Below are 14492 nucleotides of genomic sequence, written 5' to 3'. Positions count from 1 at the left end.
ATAAAAATATTTTTTAAGTTAAATTAAAAACGACCACTTAAAGACAAGATTATCAAATTCTACGTGATAAAACTAGATAAAACTGGAGCCTTTGCTTTTTCATAACAAGATTATTACCGATAAAAATTTATTGAATAAAGGTTGGAGTTTTTCCTCAATTTGCAATCTTTGTTTATTCAATTCATAATCTAGGAATCATTTGTTTTGTCCTTGTTTGTCGCTTCACTTAAAAAAATATGGTACTAGTTTAGGAGTGCAAAGTTATGATCATGCCATCTATACTCCACATCTTTAACGTAGTCTAATAGTTTAGAAATTATGCTAGGTTTAACAATAAAAAATTTAGAAAGTTGTTATGCAAATATGGTCATGGGAGATGTTGAAATTCTACTCATTCGACCTATTTGCTCTATAATTGAATTCATTATTTTAAAGTCCTTTCAAAATTCAACTGAAGTTTTTTAAGAATTTCAAATTTGTAAAAAGTACTTTTGAATTAAGGACGTTTTTTGTTTTGTGTCTTTTGATGTCACGACGGATGTATGGTTATTGTATACGGGATTGTTAACCCTAGTTCATAAGGGAGACCCTGAGCGAAAAGGAACTTTTACACTCTTAAGAAGATATCCAGTTGTCAATCAACTTATAGGAACCTTGTTCCTGCTTCACTATTTGAAGAACTTGAAGAAAATCTTGAAGATCTTCATCAAGGACAAGAAAAAACTGGCGCAAAAATACATATCATTTACCAATCAATTTATAGGAACCTTATTCCTGCTTCTTTATTTGAAGAACTTCAAGAAGATATTGAAGAACCTCAACAAGGAGAAGAAAAAAAGTTGTGGCAAAAATAGATATCATTTGCATTGTTACTGATAGGGAAAGAAGTATCAGAGATTGTGCTATTTTGATCCCAATGCCATGAGTACTGGTATTATCATACTAGAGATCATTGTGGCTTAGTTTAAGTTCGAGCAAATCGTGTTTCAAGTGTTGCAAGCTATTGGCCAATACCTAGGTGTTGAATCAGATGATCCTCACTTGCATTTAAGGCAACTTTTTCAAGTTACTAGTAACTTTGATATCCCTAGAGTCATTGGTGATGCTTTTATCCTAAGGGTGTTTCTATATTGAGAAATGCTAAGAACACTCTCTTTTAAGCACTCTCTTAAACATTCACTCTCTTATTAGTTGAAACGTGTGTGGGTCCTACCACTTTATGTGGGACCTATTTTTAAAGTGAGAGACTCAACATGTTTTAACCAATAAGAAAGTGAGTGTTTGAAATAGAATTTAAAAGAGAGTGTTGTTAGCACTCCTCTTCCATATTTTATAAGGGGTAGAGCTAAGAGTTGGCTCAATTTTTTGGAACCTAATTCTATTGCCACACATAATGACTTGGCTGAGAAGTTTTTTGTCAAATATTTTCCTCTTGTGAAGAATGCAAAATGAGGAGTGAAATTATCTCATTTAGACAAAAAAGGATGTGTCTTTTTTTATGTTTGGGAGAGATTCAAGGAGTTATTATGACAATGTTCATACCATGGGATCCCATTATACATTCAGTCGGAAATATTTTGCAATGGCTTGGTTACATCATCAAGAAATATGTCGGATGCATTCTCTAGTGGTGCATTATTGTTTAAATCTTACATTGAAAGTTATAATTTGATTGAGATCATTGATGTTAACACCTACCAATAGTCAGTTACAAGAGTTGCAACCGCCATAGCTTAAAAGAAGCAAGTTTGTATGCATGAAGTTACTGAGACTATAGGCCTTACTGCTCTTATAGCTCAAATCCACCAAATGATGAAGACCGTGTTGACACCCTCTAACGCGTCAGTTGTTAAGCATGTCATTGTCGTGATATATGATGTTGAAGTGGCTTGTGTTTACTATGGAGGTGTACACATATTTAAAAAGTGTTTTGTCAATCTTTGATATGTGAAGATGTAGGAAACAACAAACTCAACAACCCATATAGTCAATCACACATAAAATCCATGATGGAGGAACCATCCAAATTTTATATAGAGTAACACTCAAAATCAACTAAGTCTCAAGCACCATTAATTCCTCTTAGTTTTGCAGCGACTAACTTCAACGGGACTACAAATATAAATAATCAGTTGGAATCAATTCTGAAGTCCTTCATGCAAAAAAAATAAATAATCAACTTCAAACTCAATGGGTGAGAGTGAGCATAAAGAATTTAGAAACTCATATAGAGAAAATTGTTATTACATTTAAGGTTCATTGAAACTCTATCTAGCATAACTGAATGATGTTAAGAGGTTTTGATAATTTAAGTTGGTGTAACTAGTTAACACGGAGGTGTAACTGGTTATAGGCATCAAAATAAGTCAAATAAGTTGAAGAATAAGTGATTTTGGAGTTTGTGTAACTGGTTACGCATTCGTAGTAACCAGTTACCGCTATTAGTTATTTTTTTGCTATTAGAAACCGTAATTGGTTACAGGTTTTGTGCAACCGATTATAGGTCCGAGTTTTTAGTTTTCCTCTTATTTGGCTTGATATTTTGTATCCCAATCACTTGTATGTATACCTTATAGGTATGATTGTTATGTTTAATGAATGAAAGTATAAAATTCTCACCCTCAATTATCTCTCTCTAATTCTTTTCTCTCTCTCACTCACTCTCCATATTCAAACCCTTAATTGTTCACCAAAGATTGATTCTAAGTGCAAACATGATTTTTTTTCTGCAATGAAAGAATCCATATAAACCTACCCGTCCTAGTTGTAAAGAATTATGACAAATGGTGCAAGCAAATTAAGGTGTTGTTTGGCTACCGAGATGTTCTTGAAGTGATCAAGAACGCGGTGAATCCTCTTGTTAAAGGTGCAACGAATGCACAACTAGCAACATAAAAGGAAGAGAAAAAGAAAGATTTAAAAAGCGTTGTTTTTATCCATTAATGTGTGGATGGTGACAACTTAGAGAAAGTTGGTGATTGTGAATCGTCAAAGCAAGCGTGAGAAATCTTGGAAAAGGCATATGCAAGGGATGACAAGGAAAAGGTGGCGAAGTTACAAACTCATAAACGTCAACTCAAATTAATTCAAATGGAGTGAAATGAGACAATAGATGATTACGTTACGAGAATTACTCAATTGGTGAACCAAATTAAGGCATGCGAAGAAACTGTTATTTAGCAGAATATTGTATCAAAAATCTTGTGTTCTTTAACGGTAAGATTTGATAACATTGTAGTGGCGATTGAGGAATCAACGGATATTGTGATGTTGAACAAAGATGGGCTTAAAAACTCTCTTGAGGCTTACGAGCGAAGAATGGAGGAGAGAAATAACGACAAGGCAAAGGCGGAGATCACTTTGCAAGCTCGGCTCAATGAGAAGAACAAGAAGTCAAAAGGAAAATGACTCGTGAAGAGTAAAAGGAATTTTTATAACTTTGGTGCAAGAGAATCTCAAATTTTGAAGAATTTTACTTGTCAAAATGGTGAGAGCAACTGCAACAAAAATGGTGGTCAATGTAACTTTAGAGGTGAAAATGGAAAATTTGACAAGAGCAAGATGCAATGCTTTAATTGTCAAAAGTTCGGTCATTATGCAAGAGATTGCAATGCAAACAAGAAGGAACCTCAAGAGGATGAAGCAAAGGTTTCAAGACAAGATTTTGATAATAATAATAATAATAATAATAATAATAATACACTTTTGGTCATTATCACATAAGGGGAATGCAACAACAGTAGTTCTGAGAATGCTGTGGAAATATGTTGTAACTGGTTACATAAAGACAACAACTGGTTACAGGCAGAAAAAACATTATGATGAGTACAAAAGAGGGAGTTTAAAGCAACAATGAATGGTATTTAGACTCGGGTGGTTTTACCCAAATGACGGGAAGGAAGGATTGGCTTGTCAAAATTAATCAAGCCATGAAGAATAAAATGAAATTTGCAGATTACACCACTTTACAATCGACGGAACCGGTGATATTTTGATCATAAAAAAGGATGGTGGGAATTCCTTGATCAAAGATATATTTTATATTCCTGGAATCAAATGTAAATTTCTAAGTATTGACCAATTGCTTAAGAAGGGTTACAAGATTCACATGGAAAACAAGGTGTTACACATTATGGATGCAAATGAGGTTTTGATCCTTAAATCTCATATGGATGCCAATAGAACTTTCAAGTTTGATCGGAAGGTTATAGAGAATAGGTGTCTTGATACGGCGGCTAGTTGAGAACAGTGGATATGGCACTACCATCCTGGGCATCCCAACTTCTGATATCTCAATGCATTGTAAAAGAACGGAATGGTAACCGGGTTTGCCATTCATCAACATACCGGCTGAAACTTGTGATGAGTGTGTGAAAGTGAAGCAACACAAGGGTAAATTCTACAATGATACAGGTTTTAGAATGAAGCATCACCTTGAGGTGGTGTATTCCTTTGTGTGTGGACCGATACAAGTAGATTCAATTGGTGGCAATAGATATTTTATCACAGTTATCGATGATTATATTAGAAAGCTATAGACATGCCTAATAAAGAGAAAGGATGGGTATTCGAATTGTTTAAGGAGTTCAAGTCCATGGTTGAGCGGCAAAGCTGTCAAAAGCTCAAAGTTCTCAAAAGGATGATGGAGGCTAATATGTCTCAAATGAATTTGGGAAGTTTTGTGATCAAGAAAGGACAATACATGAAGTAGTGTCACCTTATACACCACAACAAAATGGTGTTTTAAAAAGGAATAATCGATCAATTTTGAACATAGTGAGAAGCATATTGAAATGGAAGAACTTGCCGAAAGAGTTATGGGGAGAAGCGGTATCCATAACTGCCTATTTGTTGAATAGGTGTCCAACAAAGAATCTTGAGAAGATAATACCGGAAGAGGCATGGTCTGGATTTAAACTAAATCTGAACCATTCGAAAGTTTTCCAGTTTTGTAGCATATCGACATATTTAGGGGCAACTTAGAAAAAAGTTAGACGATAAGGGTGAACTGGTGATACTTGTTAGGTATCACTCCATTGGACGTTACAAGTTGTATAATGTTGCAAACAAGAGGATTATGATCAGCCGAGATGTTGTGATCGATAAGTTGAAGCAAGTGCAATAGTCTATAACTGGTTATCAGAAAGTTGTAACCAGTTACACCTTTGAAATCCCAGATTCTGCATAACTAGGAAGTGCATAAACACCGCATATCGAACCCTAAAATGAAGAGAACATTAGAAGATCAACAAGGCAAAGAAGTTTGCCTCAAAGACTCTAAGATTGTGAGATGTTATGAGACAACAAAGTCAATGATGATGATTTCGCACATTTTACACTAATGGCCGAATCTGAACTCGTTAAGACGGAAGAGGCCTTGAGTGATCCAAAATGGATTTGTGCTATGAAAGATAAGCTGAAATCGATTGAGAAAAACAATAATTGGGAGTTAGTTGATCTACTAGAAGGAAAAAAGTCGATTGGTGTAAGATGGGTCCATAAGGTGAAGGAAAATCCCAAGGGTGAAATAATCAAGCATAAGGCTCAATTAGTTGCAAAAGGAATTTTGGAAATATAATACATAGACTTTGAAGAGGTATTTTCACCGGTTACTAGAATTGAAACCATAAGGCTAATTATTGTTATTGTGAATAACAACAATTGGTATTGAAGAGCAGCCCCCTAGTTTTGTTGTGAAAACTAAGAAGGAAGGTTCTACAAGTTGAGAAAAGCGTTATATGGTTTGAATCAAGCTCCAAAAGCTTGGAACAAAAGGATATATGGATTCTTAAAGAACATTGACTTCAAGAAATGTGTATCCGAACATGACGTTTATGTGAAGACGACTACAAGTGAAAGGGTGATCATAGGCGGCGACAAAAAGTGTATTTCTAAGTTCAAGAGTGAACTTATGAAATAATTCGAGATAATCGACCTTGATCTCATGACATACTTCCTTGGCAACGAGTTTCACAAGTCTAAAATGGGATTGCCCATGCACCAAAAAAGGTATGCTCTTTAGATATCGAAGAAGTTTGAAATAGAGCATTACGATGCTGCCATTACTCCAACTAAACCAAGGTTACAATTTTCTAAGAATGAAGATGAGCAAGACGTAAATCCAACTTTGTATAGGAGGCTGATTGGATCCTTGCGTTACTTGTGCAATACGCGATCGAATTTGGTATTTAGTGTCGGTATTGTGAGTAGATTCATGGAGAGACCGAAGGTGTCGCACTTGGCAGCACTCAAGAGGATTCTAAGATACGTTAAATGTTCTATTTGGCTGCGGATTTCTCTTTTCCACAATGGACACAGGTAGAAAATGTAATTTACTCGGTTTTACCGATTCCAATTGATGTGGAGATAAAGATGATTGAAAGTCTATAGCTGGATACATCTTTATGTTCGTTGGAACATCGATCTCATAGTGTTTGAAGAAAGAACCAGTAGTAGCACTCTCGTCTTGTGAGAATGAGTATATTTTCGTTTCATTGTGTGTGTGTGTGTGTCAAGTCCTGTGGTTGAGGAATCTATTGTAGGAGTTAAGCAGCAATGAGGGTAAAGTTGTTGCGCTCTTGGTTGATAATATTTCTGCTATTAATCTTGCTAATAACCCAATTGCACATAGGAGGAGCAAACATGTTGAGATGAGGTTTCACTGCATGAGGGAACTTGTTAGTGAAGGAAAGTTAAGATTGGGATATTGTAGAAGTGAAGACCAAGTGGTTGATTTGTTGACTAAGGGAGTCACAAATAATGTGTTCAAAAGATTGAAGATAAACATGGGCATGAAAGACTTGGAAAACTTGAATTAAGGTGGTGTGTTAAGAGTTTTTGATAATTCAAGTTGGTGTGAACAGTTAACACAGAGGTGTAACCGCTTACAGACATCAAAATAAGTCATATAAACTGAAGAATAAGTGTTTTTAGAGTTGGTGCAACCGATTACGTATTCCTAGTAATCAGTTACCATTATGAGTTATTTTCTGTTATTAGCAACTGTAACCGATTATAGATTTTGTGTAACCAGTTACAGTTACAGGTTCAAGTGTTTAGTTTTTCTCTTATTTGACTTGACGTTTTGTATCCAATCACTTGTATATATACCTTATGAGAAATGCTAACCAGTGCCCTCAGGGCAATAGTTAAGACTTTAAAATAGTAAATTTATCTCGGTAATCTACGAATTTAATGCCTCAAAAATTAAAATATTAAATTTTCTATAAAATGTTTTGTATAAAATGTTTTTTTTAATGCTTAACCATTGCCCTGAGGGCACTGGTTAACAAGACCCATACCTTATAGGTATGATTGTTATGTTTAACGAATAAAAACAAAAAATTCTCACTCTTAATTATATCTCTCTACACATTCAAACCCTCAATTATTTACCAAAACCTGAATTCCAAATTCTAAAAATCACGTATTTCTATTTCTTGTAACAAAAATAGTGAAAGTTACATAATCATTTCCAGAAAGAAAAAAAAAGAAATATAAAGGACTAAATCAATAAAGTCATTAAAAGATAGTCTCATTTCTAACATCATTAGGCCAATAACTATCGAATATAACACTATAACTTTACATATTAACTAGTAAGAGACCCGTGCTTCCGCACGGGTAATTTAATTATATATTAGATAAATAATTAAAAAAAATACGTAGTAATTTAAAATTTTCAAACAATAATCATGAAATAAAAAAAATATATGTATTTGTTAATGTGATAAACATGAATGAGTCTTAATGTCATAACATTTTGATAATATCAAATACTAATGTAAAATTTTAGATATAAATGCAAAATTTGAAATGATTTATTTTTTTTTAAAATGAACAATAATCATATAGATTTAATTATATTAAATAATCATACACAAAGAAGAAGAAAAAAATAATTATCAGATGGAGAAAAAATTAATATTTAAAAATAAATATTTTATCTCTTAAATTAAAATAATAATTGATTAAACTAAAATAAATATTGTCTTGTAAGTGACCCGTAAGATAAATATATTTTTAATGTTATTAAAATTAAAAAATACATTATACTATCATGCAATTGATATAATATAAAATTATTTAAATACAAATTTAAATAAATTACTTAATTATTAAATAACTACGTATAAAAATCAATGTTCAAGATGAGAAACGGTGCTTGATTGAGTTTGTAGATGATGATTAGAAATATTATAGTATAGTATGGTCCAATATAATCTATATGAAGTACATGTTCCATTCTTATGACGAAGTGTTATTTTTAAGATGAAAAATGCTTTGCTTCATATATAGATTCTTTTACTTGTGTTTATTTTATGCATATTACACATGATTTGTGTTTCTTTTATAGCATTATATTTGTCACGTTCTATGCTTTTGTATATTCTTATAAGTTTCTCTGGTATATTCTTATAAGGTAATATGGAAGCTCTTGTCACTGCATCTAAGGTGTTGACGTAGGTCTAATGGGTTTTTCGATACATCAAAAATGCTTTTTTATTTGCAACCTGTCTTTCAAGTGGTTATGTTAGCTGATAAACTCAGATAAACCAATAACTATTCAATTTAATTAATTCCATAAATATTTAATTTAATAATCAAAATCACTATCATTATTTTTATGATGGACAACCTTTTGTTAAAGTAAGATGCATACTTGGTGAAATTCTTGCCCATGAAATTGAAAAATCTGTAACTGTTGACTTTGATAGCTTCCATTAAATTTACATCCTCCTGGTTTTATTAAATTTGGTGTTGATTATGAGAAACTTAAAACTATAGTGCTGAGAATGATAATAAAATTAAAATCATACTTATATTGAACTTTATAGAATGATAATAAAGTTAAAATCATACTTATATTACACTTTATTAAATAAGTAGAATGTTGAGAATAGTAAACTTTATAATTTGTACATGTAAACAATGGTATTGATCAACTATAACATTACAGTAACTTACATCTAATGTTCTTCCTGTTAAATATATATAATAATAAATTTTGGAAAGTTTGAGCATCAAAGAAAGTTCATATTCTAGCTTTCCAATTTTGAAATATGTTCATTTTCTCATATTCGGCGCGATTATGAAAGTGAACAGAAGGTTTACAGCGACACTTATACTTTGCCCTGTTGATCGGATTTCTAATGTATAAAAAGGCATTGTATAAAAATTTGACAGTTACAAAAGCAAATCAACATACCATTAAAAAGCAATTACAGCATGCAAATTTGAAAACATAAAAATTTGATGAAAATGAGCCATTGACATTACATATTAATGAACTCTAAAACCAAGTAAGTTAGAGGCAAACAAACCTTTTAAGGTAGGGTACTATGATCTCCTGATCTTAGTTATATACTATATTAAACTTTCTTGTTTTCTTGTAAACCTGTAACAATAAAGCCAAGTATTCGGTATCTCCGCAGGTGAACGTAGCTTCCATATTAACAATTCACCTCCTGAAAAGAGGAAAATTCTGATTAAGAAGCATTCATATCTTTGCCTATCCATAAATTCATCGATATTCATAGAACAGTCCCTAAAAACAAAGTAATGTTTGATTTGATGAATACACAATGAATATAGGATATTGTAATTTTATAGTTATGATAGGCTAAAGATAAAAAAGGCAACTAAAAGCAATTTTGTGAATCAATATCAATGAAGTTAGCAATTCCTCCTCCGATCACAAGGGCTCGCTTTTGACCATCGGGATTTTCAGTTGCACAGAGATACATAAGCACTATTATATCGGTTTCAAAGTAGAATGCATAGAAACAGAAACACGCACCATATCAGCATAGATCACATTGGCACCGCATCTATTGCATCTAGCCATATTTTTTATCCTTGAAATTGAAGTCGTGCAGCCAGTAAAAAGAATCAAATCCATAAACGGTCATGCAATAATGAATTCCAAATATCAATCTTTCATTGACAGCTCTCCATAGGAATGCTAATTAAGAACTAATTTTTTCACTGACCTCATTTTCACTATCTCCCGTAAAAGGTCACAGTACCTTAATTTGACTCTATTCCAGTTTTAAAAAATCAGATAAAGTGGACAATTAAAATAAATACTTGAGTATACATAAGTTGCAGCCTCAAAGATAAAATCAGATGCATTCCTTTGATACTAAGGTGAGTTTTGGGTTTACCATTTTTGCTAATTATCTAGTGACAAGCTTTGGTAAAATTGGCTATCTGTAACACTTGAAATGTTTTCCTAATCTTATAACAATTGACTATCAGTAAAATTGGCTATCGGTAACACTTGAAGCTAAATTTCCTCCAGCACAACTCAAGCATCAAGTAAGCACATCCATCATCCTAAGCAAACAACCCAAAAAAGCTATAAACCAAAAAGTACAATCCATGTAATAAAAAGAAAGAAGATTGTGTCTCATGGAATAAGTGAAGAAGCTAGATTTCCTCTTTCGATCTAAAACTACGACAACTTCTTGAACAACTCCAGCCATGGCTGCAAGAAAATAAAGAATTATGTTGAAGATTAAACTAAAGAATAAGGATATAAGTCTCATAGTAATGCATATTGAAAGATGTTGCAATGCAACAAAGTAGTCCAAGTTTATAATAATAGGTGAGTTAAAATGATGAAAGTTCATGTCATAGAAAAAGTGCATGAAAGATGATGACATTCAATGCCCAGAAACGAAAGGCAAAAACAATTGAAAAAAAAACAATGCTTACATGGAAACCTGCCTAACAACTATGATATTGCCAGTGTTAGGTGACATAAGTACCAGTTCCAACTCCTATGAAAACATTCAAGAGCAGAAAGTATTGTATTCATCAAGAACATAGAACACAACAGCAAGTCAACCATAAACAAATAAAACATTTAAAGCATTCCTTCAGACAATGTCTACTAACAAACCCTAAAAAAAATTAAATTATAACATTACATGGTTTAAACTGATGATGAATCACAATATAACAGCATTGGAGAGACCGTGTGATCTTCAATTCAGCATGTGCCTTCTCACCAAAAGAGTTGACAAAATCTTTGTATCTCTCATAAAGCACATGTACACTATGGAGAAAAACAAAAGTTGTTTTCACAAAATAATAAGCCAACACATTACATCTTAAAAAAATGGTGCATATACGACATTCCATTAGACAAAACCCATAATCCAGAAAGTAAATTTGAATGAAAAAAAAGAGGCATTCCATTACCTATATAGAACAATTTCAAGAAGTTAGCCCAACTCCCAACAATAGTCAAAACCAACAATCTAGCAATAACCTGATCAATTCAAAACAAAACGAAGTTGAAATCAGAAGAAAAACATACAATGAAGATATCAAATTGTAGTGTTAAACATCATGGGATAGAGTAAATGCAACCAACGACGACAAAACAATGATAAGATGAAACCAACATACCAAGAGAAACTTTTTGAGACCCCTTCCAAAAGGAAATCCACCATGGAATATGCACATATGGGATCTTTGGTGGAGTCCTAATCAAAATCAGAACACAAAAACTCAATCAACTAACAAAAAATAATGCTTAGATTCAGTTATTAACATTCACATTCATAGCAAAGACAAGCACGCAAAAATAGTGGTGACGAGAAGAGACGATGGCAGAAAAAACAGTGGTGGTGGCAAGATGAGACGGAATGGTATCGTTCTTCCCTAGATCTGAATCAGAATAAAGAGATAGAGAGAGAAGTTTAGGGTTGTTATTTTTTATGATTTTGGGGTTTTAGGGAAAAGAGAGAAGAGAAGACGACAGAGAGAAGAGGGAAGGAAAGAGAAAAGAGAAAAGAGAAAACGTGTGAGAGAGAAGAGAAAACGTGTGAGATGAAAAGTTAACTGAAAGTACAACAGATCATTGAAGTGATCAATGAGAAGAGAACAATTGGCATGAAGCAATTTTTATTTTGTTAATTACTGGAATAACCTTTAGTAAGAGAAAAAATATTTGCTTGGAAGGGCAAAAAGGTCAGTTTGGGCAACACTTTAGTATTGGGTAGATAGTTGAAATCTTGACTATATAGAACAACATTGAATCACAAAACACATTTAATCCTTAGTTAAATTATAGACATAAGTAGGACACATAAACAGACATAATCAAATACTATACTCCATCAAAATAAAAGTTGCTATGTATGGGTGGATACGAACTGTATTTCTACCAACTTTAAAACCGTCTTTGACTCAAATATTAAAAGTATTTAAAAATATATATTTTTTAGATAGTTGATTTTTTCTCTGGCGGGGAGAAAAGATCTTACGTTTACCACATTTCTCATAGTCATACTATGAGGCGAGTCTAACATATTATTAAATATGATTAGAAAGAATGCTGCAGAAGATTGGAAAAATAAGTTGAGTTGGAATGAAAAATAAGACAAGCAGGCAAATTTAGTAAAAAAACACGAATGAAGAAAAATACTTTAGGTATAAGAGAAAATTCTATTTGCAAGAGAATCACTGTCACTTACAAAAAAAAAAGTCATGTGAATCGTCATAAATATTTAATTGATACAGTTATTATTGAAGTGTCGCAGGTTATGTATCGTAAAATTTTAAAAAAAATTATAGTGTTTCCTGTCTGATAGACCAAGCCCCGATGTGTAATATAGGGGATATAAAGAGAGTGAATTCTTCTAGTGACAAAGTCTCTAGTGCAATGTGACGGGTCAGTCTACAAGATTAGCATTTTAATGTCCAAATTAGATAGATGTAGTTTACAGGAGTGATAACGAAAATATATCTATTATAGTGCATTAAAGAGCTTATATATGGAAAAGGGTTAAAACGGTTCCCACTTAATGTGGTGTGTAATGAACGGAGCCATCTGACCAGATCTGACGTTACCTGTCGCATTGGTACCTGAGATCAAATACCCGACTCTTCAGCGATGTTTCCTTATTCACTTGTCTTATGTGGCCACGCTCTGGATTATTCCCTTGTAATTAAGTCAACTTCACTAAGCCTTAGCCTGAAACAGTTGCCTCTGGGTCCTTGAAGTCACTACTGAAGCATTGATTGCATTAACATAAATTGGTCAACCTCGGGCCCACTCTTCTCTATCGCCTTCAATTTCATGGGTAGGTCTTTGGCTTAGAGAAGGGGAGCAGAAAGGTATGGTGAAGGGGAGTAGGTGGTCTTCGGAACTTGCATATTAAATACTTGCCTTGTAATCAAAATGTTTTGTAAATTGAGCGCTGCACGTGGCCCTAGGTTTGGAGGTAGGATTAACCTTTTAGAGTACTCGAGTATCGTGAGGATTAATCAGGGTCGTTGATAATGTTGGTAGGCTTCCCTAGATCATCTATTTTTTATCATGTGGTAACTGGCCAAGTAATTTATGAAGGTTCAAGGTAGATTTTGATCTTCTTTTCACCTTCGCCACCTATACGATTTAGAGATTTTTGTGTTGTTTCCTTTCACTTTTGATTCATGATCCACTACAATTATATATTATTTATTGTTCCGACATCTTTTATGGAGCTCGTGCAGCTTGAATCGTACACACATTGAGAGTTGCTTCTCTTTAAAGGTAACAATTTTTCCTTTTATTTCCTACATTTACATATCGTTTTCCAAGGTCCTTGTGAAGACAATTATGGAAGAATTGAAAGAAGATATCACTATCGAGGATGAAGGGATAGTTGTTGGTCTTGATTCCAGGGAAATTGCTAGGGGTTTTGTTTTCCCAATTATGCCTTTGACGAATCCAATTGAAGTAAGTAACTTCATGCAAGAAGGAAAGGCTCAAATTTACATCAGGCTGCAATGTCGTGTTTTTGGCTATGGCCCTATCAACAATTAATTAATGTGGTACTTGGAATATCACTCTCGTACTTATATTTATGATCGTTATTTTTTGTTGACTGTGAAACTATGATGAACCAAAGTAGTCACCAGGTTGCTCGGGAGACGGGAGACAAAAACCTTATGGTTGGATCAAGAGATGTGAGATTTCCATCTTTGTCTGTGAATGAGGTATGGGCCATGTTTTTATTAAGGTGAGACCTTCCTTACACTTTAGGGTGATCGCCCTGGAAGAGGACTTAAGGTTTGGCAATAAATACAAAAGATGTGTCATTCCCCTTCATGAATGCTTATCTTCTTATATAGATTTCTGACTTTTTTCAATGATTTTGAGGTGGGAGTTCTTAATCACCTAGGGGTTGCTCTTTCGCAACTGCATCCGATGAACGTAGCCTACATCAAGGTCTTCTAATACGGGTGTGAGTACAAGAAAAGTGTGTCAACTTTGACGCTAGTTTCCCATCTTTTCAATATTCTGCGTAACTCGACCGACTCTAAGCGAAGCCAAGGTTTACTTTCCTTCAAGAAGGGTAAAAAATGTTTGGTAAGGGAATGAAATACTTCTTTACTTTGTTTTGCAGTTCCAAATGAGGTCTTACAAGGAAATTATCCAAATATAGAGAATGCCCAAAACTAGTCATTCGCCTTCTAAAGTTATTACCTTGCCA

The sequence above is a fragment of the Vicia villosa genome, unplaced genomic scaffold, assembly GCF_029867415.1.
Source record: "Vicia villosa cultivar HV-30 ecotype Madison, WI unplaced genomic scaffold, Vvil1.0 ctg.002117F_1_1, whole genome shotgun sequence".
NCBI lineage: Eukaryota > Viridiplantae > Streptophyta > Magnoliopsida > Fabales > Fabaceae > Vicia > Vicia villosa.
This window is presented reverse-complemented; position numbering follows the sequence as displayed.